At 35.7% G+C, this 27,389-nt stretch overlaps 1 long non-coding RNA gene across 1 annotated transcript; it reads right to left on the bottom strand.

Annotated features, from left to right (window-relative positions):
• Positions 1–3: 3 nt before the first annotated feature.
• Positions 4–27,389, bottom strand: LOC136999895 (uncharacterized). Its single transcript, XR_010890175.1, has 3 exons — positions 24,911–27,389; positions 12,464–12,529; positions 4–71 (listed from the first exon to the last, which is right to left on the bottom strand). It is a non-coding gene; the product is annotated as an uncharacterized lncRNA (long non-coding RNA).

Genomic DNA, 27,389 nt, shown 5'->3' with positions numbered 1-27,389 from the left:
TGCTGCCCTTTTCCCTTCCAAGGGTCTCTGTGACCCGAGTAGCTACTCCATACCGATCCGCTTTTCAACTGCTGAAACAGCCAATACACATTGGACCCGCGTTTAATACAGCTGATTAAAAACAGGGACATCAGGTATGCTATTTTTACGAAATTTCACGCGCATTGTTCTATCGAAATCGATAGTCTTCGACACATTTTATAAAAATGTCTATAGAATTCTAATGTAATATTGGAATGGGGATCATAACGTCACTGATATTTCTGTTAAATTTGTTCTTGGTAGACGCGAATCACAAATCTTGCACCAATGTTTCCTTCAGGCAATGCTCTCTTTCGCAGTTATTTTAACAGAACACTGTCACAAACTCGACGCGTTGAGACATATAAGCGTGGATATACATTAATATCAAGTCACAGCCTCTTATGAAGTACAGTTGAAAGGATTCTCAAAATTCGTCATTCTCTCTTTTTCTTCATCCGGGAACAAAACAAGATGATGATGCATGCTCACGTTAAACCCCAAACGCACAATGAGTTTTCAGTGCTTATTCTGTGTCGAAGCACAAAAAAAAACAGCTGACAGAGTAATGACGACAAGGACAGCAACAACAGAGCGTTCGCCAGATATCGCCAGGTGTTCAGGTCGCGCCGACTCGCCGCGCGGAGAACGCGTCACGTCGTCGATATTTCGACTGCGCCTACGAGCCGCGAGGCGACGTTTGGTGAACGGTAACGGAACGGAAATATACACCGCGAGCTGAACGAGTTAGCTCGCTGCCAAAGCTCGTGGCAGCTCCACTAGCGCGACAGACGCATGCAGCCAGACCAGAGAGACCGTAGGTACCAGCCAACGGGATTTACTATGCTCGAACTGTACCGGCCTCTCTCTCGCTCTCTCTTCCTCTGTTTCTCTTTCTTTCTCTCTTCTCCACTTTTTCTCCTTCTCTCTTTCCCGCACGGTTAAAGCGGCAGAGCAAGGCGCAGCAAGACGAGTTGTTGCGAGCGACACGTAACAACGACCGCCTCTCTTTGCCTCGCACACTGCCGTCGCGAAACCGTAGGATGGAGTCAGGTCGAAGCAGGCCAATCAGGCGCCCACCGTATCTACCTGCGGACTGCCTTCTGTGTAGCACCTGCAGGCAATATGCCTCGACTTTATACTTTGTAAAATGCCGGTTTGCGTCGATGACAGATCGTCCGACTCGCCTCTAATCCCTTTTCCTCCTTCGCCGCTTTTGCGTTCCTCTCGTCTGCGTTCCTTGCGCGTCTCCCGGCTAGCGTGTATGCGAAATGAGTACTCGCTTGCTTAAGATTCTCTCGCATGTCGCGCGCGGCTGCCAAGTCGATCTATCAGCGATACATCAACGAGACGTTTTTCGACGCGTATTGATAGCGCACAGTTGGATGCAATTGTTCTAAGAAATGATACGTGTCGAAACTGACGCGCGGTATCAGGTGCCTTTTTGGATCTAGATACACGGCATCAATCAGAATCTGACATAGTCGCGCGAGAAGACAGAAACGACAAAACACATCGTGAACGCAATTTGTCGACGCGAAAATCGCGTCTCGAAATTGCAGGACAGCGGTTACTGTGCAAAACGGAGCACCGCAGATTGAGTCACTAGCTGGTCTTATTTCGGTTGCCTGTTATTGGCTCTTAACGCTCTCTCGCAAGTACGAAACAAAGGTCCACTATTGATTGAACTTGCTAGTCTCTCGGAAACGTTCAACGCTCATCTATACATCGCTCGCGCTGAAAGTGCCATTGCCGCGCTTTCTCGCAGCGAACTGTCGAGAAACCTGTCATTACCTCCTATACTTTTATCATCGCTATTCTCCTCTACTTGGTATCGTGAAGAGTCCGACGAAGTACACGATTGCCTAACATCGCTTGTGAAAATTTCAAAGAATATTTATTCCAAGTGCACACTCGGCAACTCAACAAATTTAGAATTTGGCTCCAAATAATTGTTTAGCAAAGATTTATCGAGCAATATGAACATTCGACACTTTTTATTTGACACGCCGCTGCTGTGTATATTGTATAAGTTTTTTTTCAACAGATTTTACTGCAATTTGCAATAAAAACATTTGCAAGTATTTATTATATTTATATTTATTCGATCAATGAACTCTCACGTCGTGAAACTAATATAACAACTTAAAAACTTAAAAACCGCTTTTCTCGCGAATATTAAGTCGCGACGACTCATCTTCATCGACTGTTCAAAACGGGCGATAAAATCGTCAAGTATCTTTATCACTTTCGGCTGTGCGGCTTTCACGGGGACTTTAAGAACTTTTAATTAAAATACTTCGGGCAACAAGCGTGCGTCGTGAAAGACCGGCGAGCGTGAATTCTAAAATAGCGACGGCGTGGAAGGAGCGGATTTCGATGTTGATGTCCGCGATTGGTTAACTCGGGCCATTTCGAGATTTCAGGTCCAGCCCACGATATCTTAATAGATTGCCTTCCACTTGAATCGCGCCATGGCCGTCCACTTGCCCGTAGGAATCCTGTTCCGTTTTCAACGACCATCTTATGCCAACGATTGTAACTCACAACGCGGCCCGCAATATTTTTATTACTACTAATACGTATCTAATCCGAATTCTGAACGGTTTTGATCGTAAAAAGCGAAAATTCGCGAATGGCCTTATAATTAAGATTCAAAATTATCAACTTTATCTTGCACACATAAGAAGCATTTATTTTACTCACAGTATCCACATTTTATATCACATCGTTACACTACGATATTATTTATTTCATTGCAGTATCACAATTACGAACCCGAAATTCAGAGCACAACGAAGACGAAACAAAAAAATTTCCTGCACAAGCAAAGAATGATGACGCATTTCTAGTTGAGTGTATATAGCGTGTTTTATGTTTATTATTTTATAGCGATGTAATCTGTAGGCAGTTAGAGTTAAATAGGCGGCCACCGCGTTTAAATAATAACGTTCGATGGGTTTGTAAAGTCATAATTTATCGTTGATCACGTTCGTCAAAAAGACCGTCAGAAGGCAAAGCTCAAGCCTATGGGATAATAAATTTACAACCTCGAAAACTAAGGCATAAAAACTTATAGCGTATCTATAGTAGATATTCATAAGAATATATACAACTATCATTGTATTCTCGAAAAAGGTCGGATCAAGCAACGAACTACTTCGCACTAGAAACTTTCATTATGGAAATATAATGTATGTTCGTTGTAACAATTTAATGAACTGAGACCCAGAGAAAATTTATTATCTTCACAAATTATGGCTCAGTCCTAAAAAAAACTAAGAGCGTAGTATTTTTAAATTGTTTCGCTCGTGATTTTTTACGTGCAATGTGTAACACGCCGGAACTAGGTTGATCCGCGACTGTTGCGTGCGTTTATCGTTTCTTCAAGCAGCCATAATAGTGCATAGATACACGTACGATAAGATCGTTAGTTGCTTAACTTAAGTAATGAATGTTATAAGAACGGCTAATAAAATCGGCAAAACCGCTTCACTAATTAAAGTATTTACGACTAACTTTGTCGCGGAAGATATTCTCTTCAACCAAACGGAAAGCACATAAATTTCTATACCAACATTTTAAATAAACTTGATTAATTCAAGAGAACACTGGTGATAAAGTTTCTTAATTTTGTATTCAGAATTTGATAATATTTTACATTGCTGTGATAGAAACGAAGAGCATCTTCGCACATTAATTTGTAAATTTTAACTTAAAATAATATTACTAATAAGATGCTATTTTATGTATATCAAATATTCGCGTTTTATATTGTTGATTTTCCACTTTTGTAAGTAAAAAGCATCAACTATTCTATTGTTCAGAATATCAAGTAAACCGCCGCTTTAATGCCTCACAGATGCATGCATAATAAGTTGATTGATCTGGGACTCAACTGTCACATGTTATAAAAAGTGCCAATAAAATCGTCAAGGTCATTTCACTCATTAAAGTATTTACGATTGCAATTGTTACGGGATATCGGTCACAATTATCACCTATTTAACTTCACGTCGGACGATTTGTCTTCGACATAGCGCAATGCTTTACAGCTTGGTCCAGTCACTCCGATAGAAGAAAAGCGAAGACGGGGGAGAACATAAGAGCTCATAAATGCGAATTTAAGAGACGCAATAAAAACACATTGAAATCGAGAGTGAACGAGCGGAAGCACGTGCTTCGACGGCTGTGGGATTTTGTTCAGCATATCATTGTTCATTTGCTGACGCCTTCGTGAAAAGCTTAGATCTGAATCAGAAGCTCCGCTCTTCTGATCTTTTTAAGTTTGTCTTCCTTTATAGATTACTTCTAATTTTAATTAGAATGTTTTGGTCAGTATTTATTTGCTTTATCCTTTAGATTGTATAAGTTAGAACTATAAGAATTATACAATTCGTTTAACAAATTCAATATGTTAACAAAATTATATCGTTGCAAATTACATGTTAATATTATTAATGTATATGCTTGATTTAAATACATAATATTTAAACTAAAGAAATAGTTGCAAAGTGAATGTAATTATGTTAATAACTTTTTTCTCGGTGCATGAATAATTAAATAAGAAAGAATTTTTTTACTATGCAATATTTTACGTAGATACATACTTTGCGTAAATTATTAATTTATATAGTATTATGTATATGTAATGCAACTGTATCTATATTTTTCTGAAAATTAACGCAGCTGATCACAAATTAATGATAAAAGTTGTTTGTTACTTTTTCCATCTTACATAATTTTTAATTCTACATAACCCATTTAAAAAATTCAACATTTTAAGGTATTCCAGGTTTCATCAATAGATATAATGTCCTTCGACTGATGTATCTTCGCTTTCTACGTCCTCTAACATAATATTTAAAAAAAAGAGTTAAAAAAAATTTACGTTTCCAAGTCTACTTATTTCTCTAAGATAATGTTTCTCCTTGAATTTGTCACGATACAATTTTTTCTACTGCCTGTAAATGACGAAATGATTCAAAGTATAAGAAGGTTCCGACGAAAGGTCAAAGCTCCCATAAACCGTTTATTGGTGCCTGCAAAAACGATCTTGAGTAGACACACTTCCATATTATATCTGAACCATTCCTAGCGTTCCAAAATTAATTTCCCTCAATTTATCGATATATTTGTTTTTGATAGCTATTTTATTTCTTATTATTATCCACGTTTGTGGAAATTTTATGTATTTTATCTATAAATCTAAATATCAATATATCAGACAATGAACAACGAAAACTGCATGTTTCGTAAGATATTTTATAGTAAATATCCATATTTAAAAAATGTTTATTTTAAATATAGCAAAAACAATAATAATATTATCTATAATAATAATATTACACTATTAATTGATTGTCTTTTCAAATTTTATAAGAAAACTTGACTCTTTTATAAATTACTTCAATTAAAATAAACTTCTTACAATACATACAATAAATTCTGTACAAATGTAGCTTCGTGAAATTGATATAAACAACAAAATGGCTTGGAGAAAGTTTGAAACGTAGAGTACGCCATTTTACAGCAAAGCCTGCAGTCTACCAAGAAAGTGCAAATTCCAAGCAAACCGACTGGCAACACTGCCTTCCTCGCAGAAGCGCAGTATCGACCGCGGCTCCGAGAGGCCAAACCATCTCATCCTACATGTTTCTCGTTCCTTCTGTAGTCCAAGCAGCCTCCAGGATTCACGACCCTTCACCCTTTCGCAGCTCAAGCAAGTAACGCGATAAGCGAAACGCCGCAGGATATAAAATCGAGGCAAATGTATTTCGAATTACACTGACATTTTGCGAAGTAACGAAAAAAAAAAATAAATCAGATGAATATCATTAAGCAGATAAAAACAAAATAAAACATTATTCATGGGGTTCATGAATCTTTCGCGAGATTTAAACGGACTATAAATTTGGACGAAAACATCATGACGATGCAATGCTCCACGAAAAGTCTCAAGCTTATAAATAGTTTCATACGATGTCATCAAATAAATGTTATGTTCTCGTACATAGATTTTATATATGCGTACAATTCTATGTGACGTGATAGAATTTATCGTTCGTTATTATTAATTTGCCGACGCAAATTTGACTAGAACAAACCACTACAAACATTGTTTTAATTATTTTCATTGTGAATTATGAGTCGGGCCAAACGATGCCTCAACATAAATTTGTTGGCAGCAAGCTACTTCGTCTGATGCGTCTTGGACGAAATGTTAAATCGGATTTAAACAAAAGCTCTAAAGGAGCATTCGGCCATAATTTAAAGGGCTTTGCATGCAACCGACCGGAATGAAAAGGATGCTTGGATCTCGGTAGAGTGCATTCAGTTATGGAGGCTGAGGTAAAAGAGGAAAAAAGGGAGGAGGAGAACGCGGGGCGCGGGGGAGGATGCGGGAGAAAGACGGAGAGGGCAAGATGCAGACGAAAGAAGTGAGGTATCTAATGGATGTGAATATATCGCTGTAATAAATTTCGCAAAAAGCCGACGGAGAGGGAAAAAGATGCGGCAAGGGTTCTCTCACTCGCTTGGTCCTCTCTTGGCTGCAGAGCTTATTTCTTAGCAGGACGAAGGAGGAAGGAGGGAAAAGTCCAAGGAAAGCCCTCATCTGACTATATCGGGGCATCACGTTTCCGGTACGTGCCTCGGCGGCCATCTTGCCGCTCTCGTCCAATCGGGGGCTGCAGAACGGTGGTGGGACAAAAACTACCCTTAGGGCAAACCAGCTCCACCCCGTCGAGCTCTTACTGAACGGATCAATATCGAAGCCATCCCTAACAACAGCCACCCCGGCTAGGAGCTGGGGAAAGCTAGAAATTACAATGTCGAGAAAACAATCTTAGGAATTCACGAAGAAAACTATTCCTAACATTTAACGCAATTGGAATTCCCTGAAAAAAAAACTGAAGAAAAGATAACGCTTTGAATATAAAACAGATCTTTGTGTATCACATCAAATATAAATTCCTATTTCGGTATCTGAAAATTTAATAATTTTGCAAACACTGATGTCAAATTAATTGTTTGAACTGTTAGAAAAAAACGCGTTTATATAAATTTTAGAGATTGAAATTTTTTGTGTGTTTATCCAACTAATGTTAAATGCAAAAATACACTCAATACTATGCTGAAGATATTTATATTATTTCGACAATATATTCGTAAATATAAATAACTATCACTAATAAATTTTCAAGTATATTAAAAATTGAAATTAAACATTAAAAAAATATTTAATTGCGCTAAAAAGTACAAGCACATAATTTGAGAAATAGAAGATAACCAAAACATCGCAAATAAAAAAAAAACGATTCACAACGATTCACTTGTTAAAGTGTCAGTCATTTTCAGACAGTACTTTTTTTTATAAATCAAAATTCAACCGTCGATCTCCAGTTTTAGCAACCTTGTCTGCTAACTGATAGAAAACATGGTCGCTATTTGGCGTCCAAATGCTACTGCGAAAACTCAAAAGGTCGATATAACGAAAGGAGTGGTGGAAGGACGGAGGTATGAGAAGCGCCAAATCCCATTGGGGTAAGAAACTATAACGATGCAAGGTAGACAGGTAGACCACTTTAATTTTAAATGCTCACTGTAATGAAAACTTTCTTCATTAAAAACCGTCTTAATGCGTTGCACCATCTTGCCATCGAATAAATGAGTAACAAGTTCACTGCCTTATGTCAACGTACAAGGCTTCCCAAATTAATACTTATCTTGAAAAATAATGGCATTATCAAGAATTATATTATCGATGAAAAAACAACAAGAACAACGAGAAGATCTTTGTAAAAAAACAAAAATGCGCTTGCAGTTTATATTTAAAAAATTTAATCTTTTGAGTCTCGATGCATCATACATGATACATCAATTGTAAACTTACTTTATTTTTTATTTATTTTCTAGAAAAATTAAACTTTATAGTTGTTTAATTATAAATCTAGCAATATGCAATGTATATTATAAAAATAGATTTTTTAACAGCACAATCTAAATTTAAAAGCCCTAAAAGCCATTAAATAAAATCCATTTATCCTTATAATGATTTAAAATCCATTTATCTTTTCAAAAAAAATATGATCACTCGTGACAGACATATCCATAAAATTTTAGAAATGTGTGTAACACGATCTTTCGTACATATGAAACAACAATTGGAAATTTTGTTCGAAATATTGTACTACTCTGCTCTATCCCTGCATTACATCGGCACGTAAATGACGCGTATACGCAATGTGTGTGTATAAGTGCGAGCTAAAGATAGAGAGTTTCTAAATTGCTATGTCGATATGAGACTATCACTGGAAAATTTACGAAATATATGCGAGTGCATGAATATTCCAAGTTTAATGACTACTTGGTCCATCGTTAATGTGAAAAGCATTCGCAGGTAGCATTTTCGAAATTGTATCAACTAAATAATATCGAAACCTCTTCGTGCTTCTAGTAAAATTAATATTTTTTTGGTTTCTTGTTTTGACTACTTTAATAATTTAAAACTCCTATTTTTTAAGTATGTACGAGAAATAACAAAAATTATATCAATATAATTATAAAGAATCAACTCTTCAAAAATTTATAGTTATCAGTATAATTAAAGTGTTTATTGCATTAATATAAGATAATTAAAGATATTTTTGCCTTGAATATTTTTCTCCTTTTTAAAATAATTACAATTAACAGACTTTTCTAACAAATCAAATCTATAAATAGTGCAACTACAGCAACTACAGGCAACTTCAACTTTTTAAAAATTTGCAGGATAGAGAATGCCTCAGAAAAAGTAACAAGAATGTAAATTACAAGCGGAAGGATTGCCGATAAAATGATACAGCGCGTCGATCGGCCGGCAGGACGAACGGCTCGCAAAAGGCGAAGAAACAAGGAAAGGTCCGCTAACTACAGCGAACGGGCCGTACATAAAAGCCGCTCTTTGATTATCCTGGTTGGTATAATAACAAGTTCATGAAGATGTGATGCGCATGCACGCACGCTACCACCCTTCCCTGTTTGAACCGATCTTCGAATAGCGCACACCAACACGCACGTTGGAATAATATACTCCATTTACATACTTATAGGTTCGCACAGAGACGTGGGTCGAAGGAAATGCTCCTCTTATTCATTGGTTCGCCCTTTCTCTTATCCTTTCTTCCATCAAATCACCCCCTTTGTTTTCAGACTCCCTTCGCTCTTTGTAAAGACACCTTCTTCGTTTCTCGATCTCCCTCGCGTGTCATTCTGGCAATGTTTTCCTTCCTTTCCTCCCTTCCCCATCTTAATTTTGTTCTTTTATTCTTTCCTCTTCTTCGCGCGCGTCTTTTTACAACTGTCTCTTAATCTTCGCGCGATCTTTCTTCCCAACATCCCCTGTCCGCTTTCCATCTCAAAGTGTTCTTTATCCTTTTATCTACGATGGTGTTTCCCCTCCAAACAGCATCGCGGTCACTACAGTAGGTAAACAGGATTCGCAAGTTAGTTCGAAGATGTCTTATTTGAAACAATGTTTTCTCTGCGCTTCGCGACCCGCTCGTAAATCCTCATTTCGAATCTTGAGACTCATATAAAATCCCATCGTGTCGGACATCCACCCCCTTTCAGCGAAACGTGTCACCCCCTTCAGCGATTTTTTTTCTTTTTACGGGTTCTATCTTCGAACAGGTACGCATTTCTTTGTCTTCACTTCAATCGTATCTTGATACCGTCTTTTCGGCAAAAAGTTCTGTTTTCTCTATCTACAATACATATTTCTGTCTAAACACAAATTGTAAAATTTAATTAATTTATTTCTATTAACGATATACTTGAGAAATGCTCTGTGTTTCAAATAAGAAACATTTCATCTAACTTCAAATTTTTTACGCGAGAAAGAGTCTTTCCTCTTGAGCATAAACGTGAGGTGATTAAAAATTTCCATCTGAATCGCGCGATTGAATCAGTGCTCACCAATCGCTCGGCAATCTTATCAAGCGTTGCGCAATACGGTCGTCTTTAATCGATCGCGCAACGCCACGTCACGCCTATGCGCCTAGACCTCCTCAACGTCGGTGCCTGACAGGTGAACGACGGCGACAAAAACACCGGCGCTTAGGGTTACATCACGATCTTTCCCAGCGATAAATCAGAAAGCCCGAAGCTGCGCGACACGCGAGTCGTAATATTTAAGTTAATGGCTCGGTATAATAAAGTTAATGGCTTCATGATAGCCATTCGAGGGACAAGCAGAACCGACTGCCGCATTCGCGAGAGTCGACCAGCCGCGCGTCTCGTCCCGGTAATGAACACACTTTAAGCATCTCTCCACGATGTGCAAGTTGCGCGCCGACTAGTCCGACGGCGCCGTGTATACGCGCGTACACCTCTCGGTACAACCGAGAATCGGTTTTGCATGTCGACTCGCATGTCCCGGATCACTTTCAGCGTCGCTAGAGACTTCGTCTTTATCACCTTATAAAACGAGGATCTCACGCGCGCGGGTGTAAATAATGGCCGCCAACACACTCGACGGTCTTTCGAGTAGGAGACACAACACGTTGAATGTAACACGCGTGTGTCGCGGAATGAAATTGCACTCTACCCGATCGTGGCCGATTCCCCGGCCGATGATAAGATCCTTTTAGCATCTTAGCGTGGAGAACACTTTACGGAAGTATGATTGAAATTTAAGAGAATGAAAGTTCTTGGTCCTTTCGATTAATCTCGTTTATATTCATAAATAATTGTATTACCAAACATCAACTTTTAAAGGGCCACAAAGTATTTGAAATCATAAAAGTTTGCGATTCATTGCTGTACGTTTATATCGAATATTTACTCAGTACTACTATGTAATTGCACTAAAGATTAAATAATCAAGATAAAATTTTTCATTATTTAAGAAGCTTCTTAAAAAATAAGCACGTTGTCTTTTTATCGAAGTAAAATAAAAAATTATTTCAGAGTTGTTAAACCCCATTTTAATGTAGAACAAATCTGTAGAACAATCTGTTTAAATATACATCATAATATTTTTTTAGTAACAACACAAATATTTATTATTTCAAAACATGTTATTAAATCTCCTGTAATATGATAATGCAATTCAATGCGTCATATATCTTTGCTTCTCAAATTAATTTAATGGTTCTAGTGCCGAAGGGAAGAAAAATACGACTAACTATAAATAAGCTGCACATCCGCTTATCAAGATAATTTCGAGATTGCTTCAAAGATATCATGATGCTTGCTAATAAAATTAAGTATTATGGTGCTATATTTCGTAACAATTAACACAAAAGTACTTACATCGTTTTTTACTTTCCTAAATGCAAAACTCCTCTGAAGCATCGCTTAAACAATTTAATATCAATAACAAAATGTTTTGTTAAAATTTTACTTTAAAAAGAAATTAAATAAAAAATTGTAAAAATACAATTTTTAATTTAAAATCTGGAAATTACTATAATTACTTTTTGAATCACTCATATTTTAAAAACTGCCGAAGCTTTGATATAAAGCTTTGATGAAAAGAAATGATTAAAAAATTAGTGAAAGCAAAAGATATCACTCTGCTTACAGAATATCTATGTGTTTTCAAAACTTTTTCTAACCGTGGATATCACTCAAAAAAATATTTCGCTGATGTAGTTAGATTTCTAGATATCGCAACAAGAATGTATCGCTATTTTTCGTATCTGTGAAAACATTGTTTGTCACATATAGAATTTATAGCAGTAATGTTCTAGCAATAGCTTCTGAAAAATTTAGGTATCATTGCTAAATGTTATTCATTGCATGATCTAACACGTGATTGATCTTATACAGATAGGCGCTTTAGAGAAACTTTCTTTTTAAAGTTCACAAACAATACAGATATATATTCTGTTTCTGTCATCTAAACTGATTAAGTAATTACATATGCAATATCACAACAGTTGCTAATCATTTATCTGTTTTAGTTAATTTTTTACACCTAGAAAATTTGAGCTATTATTGCAAGATCATTTTTTTGAGTAATTATAAAAAATTATGGCAAAATTGATTTAGTTCAAGCTAATAAATTTCACAGATAGAAATGAAAGAAAATGCTATATAAACTATGTCTATTACAAGTTTTACCTCTTTTCTTTACGTATATAAAGAAATATGTAAAATGCTCAATCACGTCATACAATAATATCCGTATAAACATTGTAGGAGAAGAATAATTAAGAAATATAATCGCTTAGTTAGTATTTCAATTAGCAAGTATTATTAATAGTCTCTGAACCCTTATTTGTTAAATCACATATATTTTTGTCTCGTTATAAAATATTATAATTCTTGTTTCGCATGGATGGACAAGCGGGATTAATTTTTTTTGCAATTAACTGCAATTACCTCTCTTTCACTGCAATCTCTTCTCACTGCAATCTCTTTGTACGTTTGGTTATAAATTATATCTTACACTCACCTTTGATAAGCCGCAAGTGGGGTGGTGAACCAATGACAATAATTCTTCTCCGCCACATGAGGAATCCTGCAACAAAAATTTGATTTTATAAAAAATAAACATCTCAATCCATATATACTTTTTTATTTAATTCGCTTTTAAAGAACAAATTTATGTCTGCATTGTAAAATTTTACAATACAAAATTAATTAATAAAAATAAAAAAATATTTGAACGTATAATGTTATTTCCACAAAATTGTAATACTTTAAATTGGATAAACAAAATTACCTGTACGCCAGATATTGTCGACACAACAAAAAAGTGATAAAAAAGCAATCCGATTACGACGACAAACATCGCGAGCTATGAAAAACGTTTTATATAAATTTATTCACATTATTTTATCGAAAGACCGTGCGAAGAGTCGTCAGCACGTCGTGCTGTCGAAACGAAAACTAAAAACTGTTTCCCAAGTCACATTGGTGAGACATATAGATGAAAAGAATCAACGCGGTGAGTCCTTGAATTTGTATTAGTCTCGGTAAATGCGACGCATTAGAAAAAAATTGGAGTATTGGCGGAAGAGAGCCCTTTGTAGAAGGAAAAAAAATCTGAAGTTATTTAAGAATACGATTTCTCGATTGTCTATTTGACCTTCGACGCAGGAAGTTAAATTCTCGTCGAAACACGCGTAGTTTGAAATTTTTTGACAAAATTTATGCAAGTAAAAACATCTAACACGTAAGAAGAGCTGTTTAAATTATTGATTTATAAAATAATTATACTACTGATATAACATTTGTATATCAATTGTTTAATCTAGAAGTTAAATTATACAAATTCGTTACATTGTTATTCCAATAAATGATAAAAATATGTTTATTAATACATTTATTATCTTTTATGCAAATATGATAGATAAGTATTAATCCAAATCAAAAAAACAAATTTAAATTTAGTTTTTTCTTCGTGAATAAAGCACCGTCGGACAGAGACATAAACTCTATTTTTTAAATTTTGAGTTTAAGTTTTCAAAAAGTGTTTATATTACGTGCTTATAATTATAAAATGTAATAAAGATAAGATACCCATAATTGTGCTTTTGCTTTAAGATAATAATTATTCTAATAATGCCAACGACTTATGAATTAAGATGCTTATTAAACATTATTTTAAAAATATGTATTTTGTAACAATAATATTAACATTCTGGAATTTTATTAATTCCGAAAAATGTATCGTTATTGCCTTTAATAATGTATAAATGATGAAAATAGTGATATGTTAAACTAAGAGAGAACTGCCGCGCCATTTCAACGCCGTCCGACGGACGTGCCGATCGGCACGCACTGTTTGCGTATCGTATAACTTAATATTCGCTTGCGCTTCTAATTAGAACATATCACAATGCTTGCAATAAAATATTTTTACGAGAATTTATTACGGAAAAACAGAAGTAATGTTTACATGTCACCTGCAAATATTTATTCACGATGTTCCGACGGCCGTCTGACATAACCAAACATAAATATATAAATTTATCATTTGAACTGCGTGACAAACTATATTGATTTTCGTGTAACTCAGTTTACACACAACTAAACACATTTGTCTCAAAATTTATATGAATTATATAATAATGAAAATATTGCAAGTTATTTAAAAATGTTAGCTGAATAAATACCAGCATTTTTTCTCAAATCGATTGGTAAAATACATTATTAGATAGCAAATCCTATATCACATGTTCACGATTTTCATAACAAATGTTTGCTCTTTCTTGCTATACGCTCGATTGGTCAAGCAAGTCTAATCACTCTATCGAATGATTCCCCTCGATGTCCTCTCATCGTCAAAGGCAATCATCCTTTCGCGTGTGACGTCATAAATTGAAAGCCATAATACCACCATGATAGCAGATAACGTCTAGCGTACGTTGCTTTTATGTCAATCCTCCATTTTACTCTACTTATTGACATCAGATCTATACGATTGAGATTTTTACAGATTAGTTTGTACAATAATGACATGTAAGAGAAACGGGAAGATAAATCCAAATAAAAACATTCATGTTTTATAACAAGACTTGCTTTATAACCGAACGATCACAAGAAAATTAATCTAGTGACAGTCAAAATAATCAGAAAATTTTTTTCACCATTTAATTTAATTGACACAGGCCTCATAATTACTCTATACATATCGCATTATTTAAATTATATCTACTTTTATTATTTCTAAGTTTGTGAAATATTTTCTACCTTATTCTAGACAGTAGTAATCAACTACCAATCCCTCGATTCGACAGTAAAAATGCAGGTAGATGCGAAGCGAGAGAGGAAAAGAACGATGGTTCGATAGGAGGGAACGAAAAAGGGTGGGCCTACGAGCTCGCGGAGGGCAGGCCGAAGGAAGGAAGGCCGCTTGCTCGTTTACCGCCTGCCAGGACGAAAGGACGAAGGTAAAAGTAATCGCTAGCATGCGAAGCACGCCCCGGGCCTTCGCGCAGCGCGTACATTCTCGGTTTGTAATATACGACTTCCGTACGTTGATGGAATATTCGAAAAATCCGAGAACTTCGCCGACGATAACCTGTATGGAAGTATGGAAACGCCTGACGAAGATTATTGCCCGCGTGTGTAGCCGTAAGTCCCAAGCATACCGACGAAGCGGTTTCCGCGAAGTTCACGAAATTGAGTTGCGTGCGTGCGAAACGTTCAGCACGTTTCTCACGAATAAGACGGCCTTTCCGACAGTAATTTCTCCTCAAATATAACTCTCATGTACATACGTCTCAATTTGTCGATAGCCGTCTTGAAAGCTCGAAATAAAATCCAACCGAATAAGCTGACGCCGAGATAATAAGCGTCTCGATAAATCACGTTTTTTTTTCTTATACGAAATCACGCGTAGCTCGTAAATTCGGCAAGAATCAATTAGCAAAATTATTGGCTTAAATATCCGTGAAATCTACAGATAGACTCGAATTTGATAGAAGCAATAAAGAAAGCGCGTTTATCAGCAACATATTTCAGCGAAGTCGTTTTGCAAGCGTGTAACGCATCGCGTCGGTGATCGCACCGGCATAATAAGCGTATACACCGACGGAAATATTCTTTTAAATACACGATGCTACCAGCTCGTATGTGTCACTGTAATCGGAGTCTGTGTGTTGGTTGTACAAGTGCCTCACCGAAAGGAATGCATTTTTCGGCCGGTTCGTCCGAGGGACGGACCACCACGAGAAATGTCCATCGTTAAGCAGGATGCAGATAATCCGAGTGTTTATCGCTCGTCCCCCGAAAAAAAAGGGACGAGCTTCCAGCGAACGCAAATGGCATTTCTGACGGTGGCCATTTTTTAAAATGATTCTAGCATGCACTCACGCGTACCGTATCCGTTGCTGCCGCCGCGTTTTCAGGACACGCGGATGCAGCTGGCTGTAATCTGAAGCACACACTTCGCCATCCTTGCCTGCGCGCGGGAGACATGAGAAGAAGCCCCTTCGCGCTCCCTCGCAGAGCCGGAAACGTCATGGATTATAAACTTCTTCAGTCACCGCGGAACCGCCCTGAGCCTCTCCTTCGAATTCTCCGACTTCGATCGCGCTTCCCTTTCGCCCACATGAATACAATTATATGATGTTTGAAGAAACCCCACCCTCCGGACGTCGGACCGGGAAACTGTCTCCGGTTGCATCTCATATTTTATAAGTATTAAACACGCCTTTTTACCTCGCGCACTCCTTTGGAAAATCCATTCAAATTTCAAAAACTTTGTCAGGCGATACCTCCATATAAAACAATTTATGCTTCCGATCTGACGCTATATATTAAAATTTATTTCCATCATCAAACTAAAGCTTCCTACGTTACTAAAAATTACGCTTAACACGCGTAAATATTTGTGCAAAAATATTTTTATAAAAATTCACTTTTACATTCAAGCAAGCATATTAAAAACATAAATTTTCTGCGATTTATTTGCATAAAATAATTAAATGCCCACATTTTATCAACATCTTAATCGTGCTTTGAGTCCTAATTGTACCTCTCTCTCGCCTAGCAAATTCTAATCTTTATCAAAAGATCTGACCGGCAAAAAAACGAGTAGAACGAGTAGAAGGTTGGGAACGAGAATTTAGCGGAACTGTACAAGGGCGAAGAAGGTAAAGTAAAGGCGAGCGAGACGAGAAGTGGTGTGAGGAAGAAGAAGGAAAACTCAGCTCGTTTCTAACCGTAGGATAGGGAAGAGAAATACGCGCTCGTAAAAGACGAAGCGTAGTCCCCAAAGAAAATACGAATTAAAGCAGCTAGTCGGTGATCGAGGAAACTTTTATATAATCGTCCGAACGACTGAGAGCAGTGGACGCAAATACCATGATTAAATCTAACGATTAGTTATAACAGTATAAGTACGATAAATATATTTCGAATAATAATAAATATTTTTTACGTATATTTTTTACATTACCAGAAAAAAATATTTCTTCATCGTAATTATATGTGTAGAATAACTACTGATAATGTATAAATATTACATACGCGAGTAAAATAGAATAAATTAATACTAGTTTAGCTTAGCATGCAGAAAATTTGTGTAATAAAGTCCCGTACGTGTTTCTGAGGGAGCACAGTGACAATGTATAAAAAATCATGGTCATAGCAGATTACCGCATGTTCCCTCTAAAATGTTTCTCTTGTTAAAACAGAAAGCACGAGCCACTCCGCATTCGCGTATTCCTCCCAATGGCGAGTTTTAACTATAGATAACCGGAGCCCATCCTATGCAACCCTCGCGACGTAACACAATAGCGGCGTGCGGTTTCAACCCTTTCTCTCCATCCCCATCGAATTCACCACGCTGTACAATAACGCTGAAACTCAGAGGAACGCCCGTAAAGTCCAACTCCCCTGTATTTAATTTACTGAATAATTGGAATCAAGCTGCCTCATTTGTGTGCTCGACGATCCTCCCCCTCGGGAACGATGGCAAAACCCGCCCTGCAATTTCCAGCCCCCATGGATGTCGGATCCTGCGGGAGCTTGATGAGGAGATTTGTGCGCGCTCATAAAACCCACCTCGATCCATCCCGGCCCTCCTCACGTCATCCGTCCGCCTCTCACTCTCCCGCCCTCGCCCTCTTTCCCCTGTCTTCTTACCCCTCCGCTCAGTCCCCGATCCCGGCATGGAGGTGAATAAAGATGGCCAGATAATGGAACGCCCGCATGAAGGGTGTGGGGATTACCAGCGTTAAAAGGGTTGGCTGGTTCAACCAAATAAGAGTCCCGAAAGGATTCAAAGTTGATACTGTTTTTAATCAGCATCGCAAAAATTCCGAGTTATAATGAGTTAGACATAGATCTTATCAATATATAAATTAAAATAACAGTGAAAAAAAATGCTGCCGAAAACATAAAAGCATTGATATCAATTCATATTCAATTTTGTTATAATCCTGCACATACTTTTTATATAACAAAATTATCATTGTTTCAGTTGCTTTGAAAAATAATTATGATTAGTAAAAGCTAGATATTAATAAACTTTTCTTTAAACAATGTAAAAAAGTTTTATAAAGCGTGAGTACCTTTTAGGTTTTATCAGGCAGAACCAGCTGCGTGCATTGAAATTTACATTGCAAATATTGAACTGCGCAAGTTCAATTTCTTGCGAATGTATGAGTGCCTTCAATACCGATGTAAGCAAGTGAGAGAATAAGAATACCGTGAACGGGGAGACCCTATTCTTGCCCGCGCGTGCGCCTTTACAGTGCCCAGAAATCGATGACAGCAGCTAGCTGCCTGGTTCCAGGCACACACGATATAGTTAAATAATAGAATTAAAAAAACCAAGAAAAGTCGTAAATCTTGTAAGGCGCACATTTTTGTACTTTTACAAAAATGTAAAAATAAACACAAATTTCGAAACAGTGACTTTATATTTCGTACAAATTTAAATAGATACTAAACTAATTAATACAAAAATAAATGATTAATAACGTGTTCAAAATATATGGCACATTGCTGCGCAGTCTTTAAATTAGACATATTGTTTGATTTTTCTATATGTTTTATGCAATTATGGATAGATCTTCATAATTAAGTATTGCATATATAGTACTTTATATTTTAAACAACTGCGGAAATAAAGTTTCAATAATTTTATTAACTGCATACGCAATCTTCTTAAACAATTCATATCTTTGCCCAAATTTATGGCAATGTAGAATTAATTTTTCAAGTTTGCATTACGCTATTATAGTACTCGTTCCCTAAACAACAATGTACCAACCCCTAAACCAATATAATCAATTTTCAGCATCAGCATTTTCAGCTATCAATTTTACTAGAGTTATGAGATTTGCACAGTTTGTTGGAAAAATGACAAGAGGAAAAAGACGGGAATATCCTAAGAAATTATTGTGCAGAAACGCGCGAATAAGAAGGACGCTTGCTATTTCTGGGTGGTCCTGTCTAACCTTCTTCCCTCTCTCGCCGCTATCACCTACGTCCTCATCGCATCTCGACGAATCGCGGCGCGCAAACGCAAAACTACGGGGAACACAAGGCACGTGGGAATCACAAACACGCGTTTGTGCGCGAGCGTGGAGATGCACGGAGCACCAGGAAAAAAAAAATATATGCGGGAGATGTAGAGGTGCGCACTGCTACAAATTAACCGCGGAGTCGCTGGAATCTTTCGCCTCTTCCCCTTCGCCCCCAGTCTCTTTCTTTTTCTCTCTTCTTTCTCTCACCCCATCGTCTCCTCCGACCAATTCCCTTCTCAAGCCGACGCCTAACATTCCCCCCTCATGCCGGCAAACTTATCTCTGCGATTCTCTCTCTCTCTCTTCCCTTCTCATTCTCGTGCTATTCTCTCCTTCCACGACGTACGAAGCAACAGAATATGCCTTTCTCTTTCCTTCTACGTTGCCCTTTCGAGGAGCTCCGCACCACTCGCTCACGGTACGATACGATGCGCGGTATATATTAGTGTGTGTGTGTGTATGTGTGCAACCTACCATCGACTAAACGAATACCTGATAACGTCGGCCACGTTGCACACTCGACGAGCTCAGTAATTACCTTTGTGCTGGTTAGTTAACTGACTGGTTGTACACAAAACAACACGTGTGTACGTCGCATAAGTTGCAAAATTGATGTGTTGGCCAATTAAGCTACCATAGGCGTACATAATTATCGAATGCCTCTCTGCATTATATAATTCTAAAATTATATAGAATAAAAACGCGAGGGAAAATTGCAAGTCAATAATAAGCAGGTTTCTCGGTAAAAATGCAATTAATTGACATTTTTTGTTTTTGTACGCTTTGACTGTGCGAAAAAATCGAAAAGACAATAATTGAACTTCACAATAAAAAATGAGACGCTGCGGATCTTTTTATCTCAATGAGAAACTTCAATATTTTTGTATTGTTTTAAATCTATATTAACAACAATAAAATGTTTCGCATTTCGTAAATGTTTCGAAACTCTCTCTCTCTCTCTCTCTATTCATCTTTTATAAAATCATTGAATTCAATTATAATTTTTTTTACAATTATGTAATTTTGTAATTATTTTGAGTAAAATGTATAAACTATTTTTAATTGTATACATAAAACTTAATTCTTTTTTATATAATTCATTTAACATATCGCATTGGTCATAAAATATTCATACTATTTAAAACACTATCAGCGATTATATTCTATAAATTTTTCTAAAATATAAATATAAAAATTTGAAGTAAGTTTATATAAATATATTTAAAACCAACTTTTAATATAACATATTTTTCTTTGTTTGAATAAATATTTTATATAAAATAATTATAAAAAATGTAATTAGTATTACATTTGTTTATATTTATTATGTAATTATCGCGGCATATCACGTAACTACATAGTCAGTATTTCAGTTGATACAAGAAGTTCTGTAGAAGTCGATACAGAAACTGCAAGCAACATTTCCACCTTTACCAGCAGAAACTCAGCTGGTGAGAGATCTCGTGAGCAACAGAAATACTCTTATCTACTGCTAATGCATAATATAATGCGAATATAACATTTAAAATATACAAAAAAACATAAAAAATATTTAAAAATTTCGAAACAATATGATCTCAAAGAATATAATAAAATTTAGTATTTATGTTGTACATAAATCATCTAAATTTGTGTTTAAAAAAGTTCTGATCACTTACAATTAACAGACAATTTTAGGCAAATACAATTGTAACAGCAAATACAATGTAATAGCAACGGATAACAATTTTTAAAACATTGTGTATATAAAATTGTTACTATTTTTAAGTTTTAAATAGCAAGATAAAAGATTTTCCAAAAATCTGAATCATTTAGAGTTAAATATTGGAGACATATTAAATTGAATAAAGTTTAATCAATGAAATAATCTTTACTGAAAAGAAAACAATAAAAAATATAATCTCTATCATAAATATATCTATAAATTGATAATAAGTTATCATTTGTGAGCAATGCAGCAACCAAAAAAATTTTAATGTTAATTATTAACAAAATTGATAGCATAGAAGCATCAAATATCTCATCTAATAACATTTTATTCATGCACAAAAATTATTGCTAATTAATTGATAAAATATTATTTTAAAGAATAAGCAATCAATACTAACATCAATTCTGTAACTAATTAAGAAAAAGTTAATTTATTTTTCGTTTTCAAAAACTATTACATTTTTATGAGATTTTTATGACTGTCTGCTATAAAAATAATTTAAAACTTTAATAATAACTATGCAAATATGATAATCGTTTAAAATATGCATATAAAACTTCAATTAAGTAAATGAAGAAAATTTGATCAAATATGATGTTTAAATGAATAATTTGTATTCAAGTTAAATCAAGAATAATTAAAATTTTTCAACCGACACATACACACAAACTATACCGCATGTATAGTGACAGTCTCGTGAGACTGGTGAATCAGGTTTGCGTGAGCACGTATTCATGATGGCCGCCAAAGATGAGCCAGGAAGGGAGAGACCGTGGATGCAGACGGAGAACGGTGGGGTTGCTCGCATAAAAGCAATGGTTTAGAGGTAGGGATGTTAGTTTCGTAGAGGGGTGGAGGGGAAAGTTGGAGAGGGAGAGAGAGGGAAAGAAAGAGAAAGATAGAGAAAGAGAGACCGTTTCCATGGGGGCGAGGAGGCGTTACGGAACGTAAAACGGCCATCATGAATTTCAGCATGGCTGCTGCAAGATAGCGAGCTATACTTGACTTTACTTTACTTCGAATACTGTAAGGAAAAGTGCAACATAGGCTGCATTCAATCAGAAAGAATGCTCAAAACAATAATCCATAATTAACGTATTGATATAATGACGTGTTGCGGCAGAGGTTTCCACAAGTTCTATAAATTATCTTAATTTAATGCCTTCTGATTGTTTCAATCCAAGTTCATTTATATTTCAATATTTAAAATTATTCTCAAAAATTGACAAAATAATAAGTACAAACAGTTACATCAAGTTAAGAATAAATTAATTTTTTAATAATTACTTATATATACAATGCAATAAAGAAAAAATATTCCTGAACAATTTTAATTATTATTTATGATTATGGAGAAGTTTGCTTAAATTTGTTTTATTTCTTAAGTTGAATAAGAGTGCTCAGTCAGCAATGTGTTATTAAAAAATTGAACAATAAAATCCGCAATATCGCATAATGTATTTGGTCCGATTAATTGTGTTAACACACGATTAGAATGGTTTTCTTAATACGGTTTCTTTCACTGTGACAAATAAGAAGCAAGAATCATCTTTTACCTGTTCATAAGGTCAATAGGTAATGTGATAACGACCGTTCATAATGGTTGCGGAGGAAGGAATTACCGTGCAAACCGACACTTAAGCTTTATCGTGTCTCTTACCACGACGTTATGTATACTATTCTCTTAAAAGTGAACGGTAGTGAGTTGTAACAAGATTATTGACTTTAAATCCTCGCGAATGACCCCATAGGAGATTGAAGCTACAAATATATTACCGATACCAGAGAGTTATGTAAGTAGGCGTATGCACAGCTGTCCAAATTATTTTATCGTATAGATAAAAATTTGCGCATGTCAATAAAAATATTTAAGAAGCTCAGAACTCTGTAGAAACAATTCTCTGTCCGTCCCAAAATAAATGACAGTATAATTGTGCAAATTAATTGCGCAAAACACTCTTTGTTTTAATTTCGCGGATTTAGATTTCTATTATATCGCTTTATTTGCGACAAAACAAATTAAATACAAGAAATATACATAAATATAAAGTTTCTGTCACATGTCTAAATATAGCTATTGAATTATACAAACAAATATCGTACCAAGATTAAAGATAATTTCCATCACGAATCGCGGGTCATTTACTGCTGCACGAATGGCAATAAAGATTTCATGCATTTCCGTTAAAAACCTTGATTTCCAAGCTCGACTTGCTAAATCTATTAGTCACATGTTGTAGCAGTTGATAATACACGTTCTAGAATATCTCTTATATATTTCGCGCGTGGACATATATGAATAAAAAATTCTAAGATAAGTGAAACCACCGAGATGACGTCAGTTTATATGATAAGACTATAAGTAAAATGTTAGCTAGCTCGACTCATATTTGCAATATATACTCAACGTAGAGTGCTGAGTTGTGCGATAATATCTCTGTAATTAATTAGAACTCTAAATCAATTTAGACACGAAAGGGCAAATGGGTAATGAATGTCTATGTTAATTACTTATGATTCATCGTTATGATATATCGTGCGTAATAAATTCCTATAGAAACACGAAAAATTTTAATAAAATGTGTTTAATTTCTTTTTCCACTTTTAATTTAATAAATAGACTTATTTAATTTTTATTTAGAATTAAAAAAGCAAACTATAAAAATAGTATATAAAAATTAAATTACAAATAAATTAGGGTATATGTCACCAATAATTTCAAACGCGACAACATTCAATTGCAATAACTGTGTAATATCTATCTTCGATTAGCTTAAGTAGTTAAAGCAGTTAATATATCAGACCGAAGAGCCAAATATATACTAGGCGCGCGGAGAAGGTGAGGCAAGTGCAGGTGTTTATGAGCAAAATAATAACCAGACTTTATGGAGCCTGACAAGTGAGCATTATTACATCGGTCGTAATTCTAATGATTATTATATACCGTGATTACGCAATTGATGAATTTACATACACATGTTTTGTAGCTCAATGATCGGTAGAAATTTCCGTAATAACCATTAACAGAAACAAAATAGTATTTGTTCACCAATATACGCGAAATTTAAATTTATTACAAGAAAATTCTAATTTACGCTTGTCCAACAATTTTTAAAGTATTGAATCTGAAAAAAATTAAATCGTATCACTTTCTCTCACATTAAAAAAAAAAACTGGTTTAAATAAGTATTTATTTTTTTAAACAAAAGCAATCTTTAATTGTAGATGTTATGTGTCGCATTTTACATTATTGTAAGTTGCTTTAGTTTATTTAGTATACATTATTTTGTGTTTGTTCATTTAATTCTAAATAACGCGATAAATTTTAAATGTCATAGATATCCAAGTTAAGTGAATCTTTAGTAAATAAGCATAAGAAAGACAGTTTACACAGTATGAATTATGTTTGTACTTATGGGGCTAAGCAAAACTAATAAATCGCTTCCAAATTACATTTTCAATTTTATTGACTAGTAAATGCTTTACGATTATGATCCTTAAACACACACACGTAACATACGATTGTCTATGTGCTTCTCTGTTTTATTGCTTATCATATTTGCAAATATCGTGAAGTTAAGCATAAATAAAAGTGATCGTATGATTTATTATGACACAATTCTAAACCAGTATCAAAAGCGCGATGCAGTGATAAAATATGATACAATTTACATATTACGTGCAATAATAAAATTTAAAGTCCCTCTAAAAAAACTAAATCTGAACTGAAAATCTGCAGACCATGCAAAAACTTGGTATCTGATTGGATACGAAAGCTTGTCTCGAAGTGTATGAATAATTACGAATTACAAATATTTCTACATTTTTACGTTTTCCTTGAAGACATATCACAATTTCGAAAATTTCGTACCGTTATACATACAGATTCCAAGGCACTTTGCACAGTGAGACTCTATCCCATCTCGAGAACGACTCTCTAATTGGTAAAGCAAACGAACTAATGAGAAAGTCTAACGGGCGACTACGGCGCCCACCCACTCCGGACAGCTCAATTTCTTCACGACCTTCCCACTCGTCGATTCTCTATAATTTATTTATTTTTTATATTTTCATATAAATATCCATAACGTAATTTATTATCTATATTTAAAAACATTTTTGACATACGAATAATTAATATTTCTTATCCGATAACAATAGCGATCAATATGAATGATATTGTAAAACGAACTCTATATCGTACCTTGAGTTCAGCGAGTCATCTGATTAGATATTAAAAAATCTTCTTGTGGAGACTTTGAACAAATTAAGGTTACTAAAATTGACACTACAAGTATCCTAAGCACTTTCACTGTAGTCTCTTCGTTAACAGACGGAATGATTTGTCCGTTCTCTACATAATCCTCACTGTCACCAAAAAGTACCGGGTCATTGTAACGTCATCACTTAGTACGATAAAATCATCAAATTTCTTCACAGCGTGATTTTTGATCAAGCGTGACGATCGAGTGGGGGAAAGCATGGGAAGACAATTAAATGACATTGATATTGAAATACAAATCGAGGAAAGAAATCGGAGATCGAGGAAGATGAGAGAAAGAAAGGGAGAGGAGATGGTGAACGATGTGTCCCGTCGCGAAGGTCGATCATTGATAGCTGCTTCGGGCAATTTACGCGAATCTTCAAAAAGGCCGGCGGCCGTATGAAACTTTATGCTACAGGCAGTGAGGACGACATCGACGACGACGTAGGTCACCAAAGGAGGTCGTGCGCGCGTGCGTGCCACCAACAATGTACTCCGCCGGTACTTTTGGAGCACATAACAATGGACCACGTTGGGGTGAAACGAGGCTCATGATATCTAGATGGGACGTACCGCGCACTCAACCGATCGTTCCGTCGCGCAGACTGCATGCTCCACCCTCCCGGTTCCCACTTTCGAACGCTACTCGATACGCTTTGGTCCCCACCATCAGCGAACTGCAGTACACTCTCAACCGGCTAGAGAACGCCCGGAACCTCCATTCCACTCCGATACGCAACGTTCCCCCACTTGCTCGAAAGCAACCTCTCTCAGACCTCTGCCCTGCCTCGCCAAGCAACCGGAACCCCCACTATCCGAGAATTTTGGTCGAATGCAGCGATTGACATATACCGGGTGCACGAGAAAAACACAGGTACGTGCACGCAACTCTTTAACCGGCAAATGAACATATTTCAGAAATTTTGTAAGAAACTTCCATTTTAATCTCATAAATAGATCTTTCTGCTATCGCTGTAAAATTTACTTTATTTCTAAGAATTATAATATATGGCGAATTTTGCAATAAATTTTGCTATGAATTAGAATTAATCCGACTTAAAACTACCTACTAATCTTTAAAATGAAAAAAGATACTTCTTGAATAACACTTAGCTAAAATTTGATTAATTATACTTATTACTTCTATATTCAACGTTTCAAAAAATAAAATTCTAAGCATAAATAAATTTTTAAAAAAATAAAAGAAAAACTGACCGTTTCTAATCTTTTTGATTCGATTCTGAAGCACACTCATAATATAAAATTTGTAGACTTTTATAAGCTGGCTGTAGTAGGAATTGTATACGCTACCGATAACATATATATCTTCCTTTGAACTTTCGCTCTGCGAGTTTTATCCTTCGCACCATCATCGAAATGAACAGCGCCCGCCTCCGCTTTCTTCTCCTTTTTTCATACTCGACAGACAGAACGCTCTCACGCAGAGTTCGAGATCATGAGGGAGTCTAACACTCAAAATAAAATACGAGCTAGTTCTGTCTCATGTCACAAGCCACACCTATGTGTCCATGTACAGAAGAGGTTTTAAAAACCGTGACTATCCCCCATGAACAAAGCTCCTTTATAAAGAACTAGATATTTTTTTGACACTTGACAAGATACTCGAACGCATTATTGTTCAATAAACTGTACTGCTATTAATATTTCTAACAATACAAAAGTCTTAATAAAATCCATGTGTACTTGTACGAAATAGAAAGATCATTTGATAAAGTTTACTAATCGCAGCATATATTTCAAGAATATAATAAATACTCTGTCAATTAATAAATTTACTAGAATAAATTTTTCATGATAACAACGATCTCTCTCAATTCTCAAGTGACATAACATAGTTTTAAAAAACCATTCTTATTATAATAATTATTTTATAAATATTTCAGTCATTACTTCATTACAGGACATAGTATACATTCCTCTACATACGCGAATCTATTAATTTCTGATTATATTTCCACTAAACAAGAGGTATTATATTTCACCCCATAAACGCGCACTGCTTTATTTTCTCCAAGATATTATCGTGGAATTTTTCGAAAGGCACGACAAGAGGATAAAACATTCGACACAGCAGCACGCGGTGTAGCAGGTTGTTAAGAAGCAGGGAGCGTTCGAGGGCGGAGAAAAAGAGGAGTATGCGGGGAAAGAGGGAAAGCAGAAATGCAGGAGAGCAGATTCGACGGTTTACTCGTGCTGGGAAGCAACGAATCGATCCTCGGAGCCAGCCAAAGCTCCGGATCTCTGGTCGTCTCCTCTCCTCCTTTCTCTTCTCGCCACTCTTCGCTGCATTCCGCGTTCCTCTTATTTCTCTTTTTCTCGTATGCGTACACATATAATATAAAATTACCGACAATATTATTTATCTTATTATTATTTTTACGTAAATATAATTATTTCG

The sequence above is a fragment of the Linepithema humile genome, chromosome 5 (genome assembly GCF_040581485.1).
Source record: "Linepithema humile isolate Giens D197 chromosome 5, Lhum_UNIL_v1.0, whole genome shotgun sequence".
NCBI classification, from domain to species: domain Eukaryota; kingdom Metazoa; phylum Arthropoda; class Insecta; order Hymenoptera; family Formicidae; genus Linepithema; species Linepithema humile.
This window is presented reverse-complemented; position numbering and strand designations above follow the sequence as displayed.